The sequence below is a fragment of the Magnolia sinica genome, chromosome 8 (assembly GCF_029962835.1).
Source record: "Magnolia sinica isolate HGM2019 chromosome 8, MsV1, whole genome shotgun sequence".
Classification (NCBI taxonomy): domain Eukaryota; kingdom Viridiplantae; phylum Streptophyta; class Magnoliopsida; order Magnoliales; family Magnoliaceae; genus Magnolia; species Magnolia sinica.
This window is the reverse complement of record NC_080580.1, coordinates 26,301,549-26,309,502: the sequence shown is the minus strand read 5'-3', so window position 1 is coordinate 26,309,502 and position 7,954 is coordinate 26,301,549. Positions and strand designations below refer to the sequence as shown.

General features: G+C 39.7%; 1 protein-coding gene and 1 pseudogene across 1 annotated transcript in view; one reads left to right on the top strand and one right to left on the bottom strand.

The window, feature by feature from the left end:
* Positions 1–386, top strand: part of LOC131253124 (protein IN2-1 homolog B-like) — a 94,271-nt gene extending 93,885 nt beyond the window's left edge. Inside the window, exon 11 of the transcript XR_009174933.1 lies at positions 95–386. The gene's annotated coding sequence lies outside the window, so the exon portion shown is untranslated. The remainder of the gene's footprint in view (positions 1–94) is intronic.
* A 1,724-nt stretch (positions 387–2,110) lies between these two features.
* LOC131253122 (large ribosomal subunit protein uL10-like) lies at positions 2,111–3,823 on the bottom strand (annotated as a pseudogene).
* Positions 3,824–7,954: the final 4,131 nt, after the last annotated feature.

Sequence of the window (7,954 nt, the reverse complement as noted above, 5' to 3'; positions counted from 1 at the left end):
GCAAATGAAGAAATGGATACTGCATGATCTCTACCAGTTTTATCATCACCTAGTTTATAATAGTGAATGCATGAGTTAGGATTTTCCTTAAATAATCTGTTTATATTAGTAGTAATGAACTCTGTGAATTTCTTAATGGAACATATATCTTTGTAAATGTTAGGGCTGTCCTTAAATAATTTGGTTGTATGGGACCATTGATCCTTGACAATATTCATCTTGAACTTTATCATCTATTTGTAAGTTGTTTGGAGTACGCCTTCTTTATGAAAGAGTATTTTTAGGTGGGAAGCTTTTTATTTACTCTGTACAAACTAGCAAGTGGCCCTTGCAGTGCATCTGGACGTGTCATATAAAACCCCAACATGTCTGTGGTGAAAAAAGCACATGGGTGTGGTGATCAGTTCATTGAACTCATCTAAGCTTATTTTTGAAGTTGTTTTCATTTGCTTGTTTTTGAACTTGTTATCTTATGATTGATTCTAAGGCTATAGAAACTATTCCTGAACACAACAATAATGTGTTTTATTTTTCCTTTTTTTTTAAAAAATGATAGGTAAGTCAGAGTCGAATTTGAGACTTCAATGTTGGAACGCCCCTATCTACCATTGAGCTATGTGGGCTCAAACCCAAGACAAGAAAATGGACACAGAAAGGGTGAGTATAAGTGCTAGAATCTGCCTTTTTCTTTTCCTCCCTAAATGCAAATGAAGAAAGAGGCTAAAAGAGATGATTTTAGACTATGAAACTTTTATCTCCCGATGTAGACATTTGAGAGAAGCATTGCTCTATGAAAGTATAAAAAGCACGTTTAAAGTTTTTCATTGTCTTTACAAATCTGATTTGAAGTGTTCACTGTTGCCTCCCGCAAGAAGTTATTAAGCAACGATTTCATCTTCACTTTATTGTGGAGGTGGAATTCCTTGAGCATGTTAGCCAAGCACCACTATTTTAAAGAAATCAATCGTCTAAAACTTGGGATTTATTCTCGGGGAATTCATTTCCTTTCCACGAATATGGTGTTTTCTGCTGTTCATATCACGAAAAGTAGCAGTAGAAATTTATTGTTCTGATTACATTCTTTTTCTCAGAAAAGTAGCTTTTAATAATTTCGTTTTTCAAAAGGCTAGTACATGGGCATCTTCACGACTTTGTTTGCGATATCCATATTCCACCTTTCCAATATGAAACCCCCATGAATTAGCTGGAATTTTTTGGTGTCACTGATATTATTGGGATATGTCGCATTATATCGACAATACATCGGATACAAGGTGATATACAATGCGATATATTGATGTGTTGACACATGGATACTGACAATGTATTGTGGGGTAACTTTGAAAAACTCGAAACTTGGAAAAAAAAAAAACTAACAAAATTCCAGTGTCAAATATTCCATTTATAATCCATTCTTGCGGTGAATCCAAATTAGGAGAAAAAGCCGGCTTTTTGGGATAGGGATTCTAGAATAAATTTTAGGAATATGAACTCTAAATTCTTTTATTCCTGATTAAAGATAGACAAGCTTCTTATAAAAACTAGGAAATTAAAGATAGGGATGGCGCAGTTCTAAGATCATTTAAGAATATTCTCACCTATAATGAGAGTCATAGTTGTCAGATTGGTCTGAGCTTTATTGAAAACGTCCATCGGCTTTCAGTTGATGACAGTTAAAACCTTTGCAGTTGATTACAGTAATTGAAATTGAGAATGCGGTCAAATATGCCAACCCTAATAAGGCCCCGACCTCATGGTTTCGATGCCATTTTTTATGGTCTGTTGGCCTATAGTGGGGGAGGATGCTTCTAGGGTTGTCCTCAGTATTTTTTTTTTTTTTTCCAAATCTTCAAAAATTCTTAAACAGCTTAATGCTACTTTTATTATGCTGATTCCTAAATTTGAGGAAGTCTTATCTCCCAACAATCTGAGGCTCTCTCTCTCTCTCTCTCTCTCTCTCTCTCTCTCTCTCTCTCTCTCTCTCTCTCTCTCTCTCTCTCTCTCTCGTATGGGATTTACATGATTATATTTCTAATCTTGGTGAATAGAATGAAAGATATTATATGCCTGGAATTTAGCCAAATTCAATCTGACTTTTAAAAAAAAAAAAACTAAAAAAGAACATTCTTCTATTCAGAGTATTCAAAGATTTAGCACACTCAACAACCTATCCGCTTAGAAAAAAGCACATGTTAAGCAAAATATAACTAATAATGAAATTGCAATCCAACCCATAAAAACTAATAGAAACCGGAAGTGAACTAAAATGTATTAAAATAGAAGTCAAGCATTGCAACCTCAAGATCTAACAAGCCTCTTAGTCAAAGAGACTAAAGCCCATATCGTCATCTGATTCCTCTGCAGGCTCTTCTTTCTTCTCTTCTTCTGTGGCACAAGCTGCAGTTGGAGCAGCAGCTTCTCTAGCAGAAACTGGCGCAGCAACAGCAAACTTGCTTGGATCCTTCAAATATTCCTTCACTTTCTCTGCCTGCGGGAATGAATACTCGGTCGCCAGTGCAATGGCGAGAGCATTCTTGTAGGCATTTGCAAACATGTGGGGGGCGGATGCCAGAGTTGGGTAAGATATGGCCAGAGACAACACCAGCCGCAAATTTCTCTATCAGATCGTCCTCTGTGAGGTCCAGCACTTCCGAGCTAAAAACAGAGCCATCGTCATACACAAACAAGATGACAAGGCCATACGAGAAAGGCCTAATGCCAAGCTTCGCAAGCAAGGCAGCCTCAGAAGATCCCACCTTTTCCCCCTTTCTGATCAACTCCACAGGGGTGATGATTTCAACAGTACCCTTGTTAATTTTGGTAGGGATGTTGAGCACCTGGAAGAACGAAGTCTGAGATGGGTCCAACCCTGTGTTGCCAGGTGGAACAATGACATCGATGGGAGCAACAAGTCCAAACACGGGCAGGAGCTCCAACCTTGTATTTAGCAACCTCTTCGCTTACTTCCTTCAAATCACCCTTTGTGAAAATCAGCCCCATGTTGCCCACGAGCAACGGTAGGAGATTAAGATAGGCCTCATTCCCGGTTAATGCAGGGGCATTTTCACATCGGGCTCGAGTGGGGTCGCTTGTGGGATGCAGGGGCACACTCGGGGTGGGTGCGGCCTACGGAGGAGGTCCGGAGGAGGTCTCGTGTTTGAGATTCCTCACCGGGGGTAATTAATGCGCATTTCACACCAGGCTTGAGTGGGGTAGCCCGTGGGATGCGGGGACACACTCGGGGTGGGCGGCCCATGTGATTTGGGGCCCACGAAGGGGGTTTGGATGAGGTCCTAAACCCATGCGATGTGGGGCCTGGGCTATGAGATAAGGGGATTAATTCGCCATACTCTAATAGTTCGAGCTTTTAGAGTAAGTGGTTAATTGTCCTTCATCACCGGTCTTATCGGAATGTAACTTGATGGACCGCTTCATCATCATGTTCTTCCCCATCAAAACGATTGAATCACCACGTAAACCCTTTCTGATGTTCTAGAGCTGATTGGACCCCACATTGTCGGATGCGATGATCAGTACCTGACTGTACTGATCCAAGAGCTGGCAAAGCTTCACATTGTACAATTCTTTCTTGTCCATTTTCGATGCCTTGGCCTTCACCGCCATCTCTACCTCTCTCTCTTACTTTGATGAAATTCGAAAGAAAAACCCTAACCCTAACCCTAGAAATGGGAGAAAATCGTAAAAATGAGAGGGCCAAGACGAAGCAGAGGGCTTGGTCAAGGTGGACAGCTACGGCTGCTGTCTCTTTAACCTTAGATGTGTATAATCTCTTTTTTTTTGTGGAGAACATAAAACCCTAACCCTAGATGTTGAAATTCAATCTGACTTTATTCATGGTGGAAATATCTCTAATGGTATTCTTTTTAAGTCATGACCTCATATGTGGAATGCATCTCAATTCAGGTTCTCCTAAAATGTGTGTAAAAGTAGACCTCAAAAAGGCTTTCGATGGGATTTTCCTTCTTACTAGCTTATGTGTTCTTAATTTTTTAGATAAATGGATAAATTGGATCAAAGCTTGTATCTCTACTATTTTCTTTTCATTCATTGTAAATGGCAAAGTCTCTGTCCTCTTTAGAAGTAGTCGTGGCCTTTGGCAGGAAGATCACAATTTTCCCTTTCTTTTTACCATGGCTATGGGTTTGTTTTCCAGCCTTTTTAACTAGATGTGTTAATGGTTTAATTACTTTCTCATTTTCGTCAGGTCTAATTACCATTTCGTATTTCCTATTCATGAATGATCTTATGATCTTTACAAGTGTGGACACAAAAATGGACGATGAACCTTGATTCATTTTTCTCCAATTTTAGTACTCGTTTAGGCCTTGGAATCAATCTTTGAAAGAGTGTTATCAATTTTTCTGGCTCTTGCCAGTCCAAGGAGACAATCAAATCCATCCTCGATACGGAGGAAGGTCAGTTGCCCTTTAACTATCTTGGCATTCCCTTATTTTCATCCAGGCTCCGCATTGCTTGTCAACCCTTGTTTGATAATCTCAATGTGAAGCTGTGAGGGTAGAAAGAAAATCTTCTTTCCTTTGCTAGCAGCCTAGAGTTAATCAAATCAACTCTAGCTACTTTTCTCATCTTTTGGTCTCATGCTTTTCTCCTTTCCAATGGCTATTTTGATATTCTGCAAAGTAGAATGAAGATTTTTCTTTGGAGAAGTTCTAAGGTTTATTCCATTTGCTAGGATAAAATTTGTGAGCCCAAGAGTAATAGGGGTCTTGGGATCTTTCCTCATCAAATCATTGCAAAGCTTGCTTTGTAAAATAATTGTGAAAAATCATTTGTAAGGAAGATATGTCACGCCCAGAATTCGGCACCCGAGTACGAAGGCTCGGATCCCGATTTTGGGTGTGTGAACTAAATAGTAACACACGTGAGGGTGTTTCCCACATGCTTGCGTAGTCGAAGTAGCGGTTCCCCCACAACCAATAATCTGAGTCAAATTAGAGTTGTGTTTATAACACAGTGGGTATCACAAAGACGGGCAAAGTCAACTTTTTTTGAAAAATAAAAATTCTTATACTTCTTACCATTTCCAATACTCCTTAAGTTAGTGAACTAAAGAGTGTCAAGCAAATATCCAAAACATGTAAATCCAAATTCCCTCAACTAGGGGCCATACAACCACAATAAACTAAAATGTAACAATGCAGGACTATCAAAGAGAAAAGGCTCAACAACTCTCCACTCGACGCTAGGCACTACGAAGTGCCAATACTCTGCCCTACTCCTAACACCTGTATAAGTCAAATAGAAGGCATAAGATGACAACATAGCAAAGAAATGCCCACAAGATTATATGCACAATATTATAGCCAAGTAAGGTTTACATAGAAGCAGAATTATCACCCATACAGTACACACATGAGCCAAGCATAATGAAGAGGCAGAATTGACAAGTATAAAGATCACAACAAATCATAAAAGTCATTCTTGAACATTAATAAGACACAACAACACAACAATTATCCATGAATTAAATATTATCTAAACACAGGAATACAAGAAGGGCACTTCCAGCTGGCATGAGGACTGGCCCTGAGCAAACTAACCAACTGATAAAATCCAAGCAAAAGAACGACCCAAAGTGACTAGCCACATGGTAAAATCTTTGCAATAGGACATGCATGGTAAACTGGCAAGCTGGTAAAATACACAGAGGTATACCCATACTAACCAGCTACCTGGTAAATTAAATCCACACAAAATGAAGGCACAAAGTGACCAGTCACCCGGTAAAATCCACACAAAAGGACAACACATACTGGTTAGCCACCGGGTAGAATCCGCGTACTAGCTGGTTGCGCAATTAACCTAACCGTGACCAGTCCAATCATACACAACAAGCATGCCTAATCTACAAGCAATCCTGATCTATAAAAAAACCTTCCGATTAGTGGCCCTTCCAAACTGATAACAATAAACTATATTTAAATATCTTTCTATTGAAAGTCTAATTTGGAATAGACATCAAAAGGGTTCAACCTGAAAGGCGACTTAGGCCGAAGAGTCCAATAGAATGACAAAATAAAGGGTTCTTCCCGAGAAAAGCCACGAGGGGCACAAATGTCAAAAATGAAATTCATTAAATGGTAAAACTGGGCCATTGGTCCAAAGTATGCTTTTATAAATCCGTAAAAATGGAAACCAAATCCACATAGACAGTTTGTAAAAATGCAAGCTAAAACCACATGTAATTCATGAAAGTGAGAGTTAAAACCCACATAAATAGTTCATAGAAGTGACAAGTTAGATCACATGAATAGTTCATATAAAAGGGTAATTCAAACAATGTATTTATGATCCTAAGCACATAAACACAATTCAAAATATATATTCATGATTCTAAGCATGACAACAATCTAATGCACGTTATATAAAAGACAAGGCAACAATACAACGTATGCACTAGGCAATTACCCAACTAGAATGTTGGGAAAAGCTTGAAGGTAGATCTTTACCTCATATTGTTGGGATTCCTAGGTCTCGATCTCTCTGGGTCAGGCGCAATTCAACTGCGGTGGCACCTATCGCTGAAGATTTGGGAAAAAGTTGACATCCTATGGTTAAAATCCTGATGTAGTGTTAAACCATTTAATCTAAGTCAAATCAAAGGCATATTAGGAAATTTCTACCACTTAGTTACGGAGTCAAGTCAACTGGGTGATTTGGCCCCAAAACCAGGCCCACACGGACGACCTAACATTGTCACATCATCGCACGACTCATGGTGCAGCTAGGCAGCTACTACAGGCAAATCATGCTTTAGAAACCCCGCATGTGTGCACTGAATAGAGCATATGCGGCATGCATGCACTAACTAAGGGCATGCGGCGCGCATGCATGATGGCCCGCTCTCCCTCACTCTCAATCGCCCTCTCATTCTCACGTTCCTCTCTCTCTCTCAACTCCTCCCCAAGTCTTAAAAATGAAGGAAAAGGATGAAATGAGCTTTTATAGCCCGAATTAGAAAGTCGTTGGTTTGCAAGTATATTAAATTCAAGGATTGCTGGTTGGACCAACAAGGGCTATTGGTTGGACCGCCAGGAACCGACAGAACATGGTTTTATGAGGTTTCCAGGCTAACACAGTCGGTCAGACTGACAAGGTTATACGTCGAATTGATAGAATATTTTTTCACTTGTAAATGGGGCTTTTCGCTAATCCACAGCCCTAGGGTTCCAGCCCATGCTCTCTATTGTCTTATCTCTCAATTGGACATGCGCTTAGTGCACAAAAGCACAGATTCTTATCTAGTCACCTAACAAAGTCCAATGGACTAGAGATTCTAAGATCCGGGTTCCATTGACAGTTAGTACAGTTCGATCAATTAGGTTATGAAGTCCAATTGATCGGGTTATGGCTTCTAGGTTTAAGTTTCAACTCACGATCCCTAGGTCTTTGAGCATACATGCATGCAAGATTGTGCGATTGCCTATTTCGACTGAGATTTAACGGGCAACACCCGAGCGCATCCAATACCCTAGTATTGGAGGGCCGGGTATTACAAGATAGCCTCTAGATCAAAGTGGTTCATGAAAAGTATATTAAAAATGACTCCATATGACATGTTATGCCCACTTTTATTGTGTCTTAGGCTTGATGCAGCATCCTTATTACCCGTGGCATTGCCAAATGTTATATTAGATTTCTTGTTAGCATGGAAAATAATGCATCCTTCTGGTATGACCCTTGGCTAGGAGATGACAGCCTTGTGGGCTAGTATGGTGAGTATATTATAGCAAATTTAGGGATGGGGCTGCATATAAAAGTGAACATGCATGTTTATTTAGAATAATGAGTGGCAATCCCCTTAACCATTAACCTCTAAGCTTAGTTAAAAATTTTCCCATATGAAGGAGATCGCCTCCATGCCTATTGAAGATGACATCATATAGAACCTTTATCCAAATTTCCTTATTTC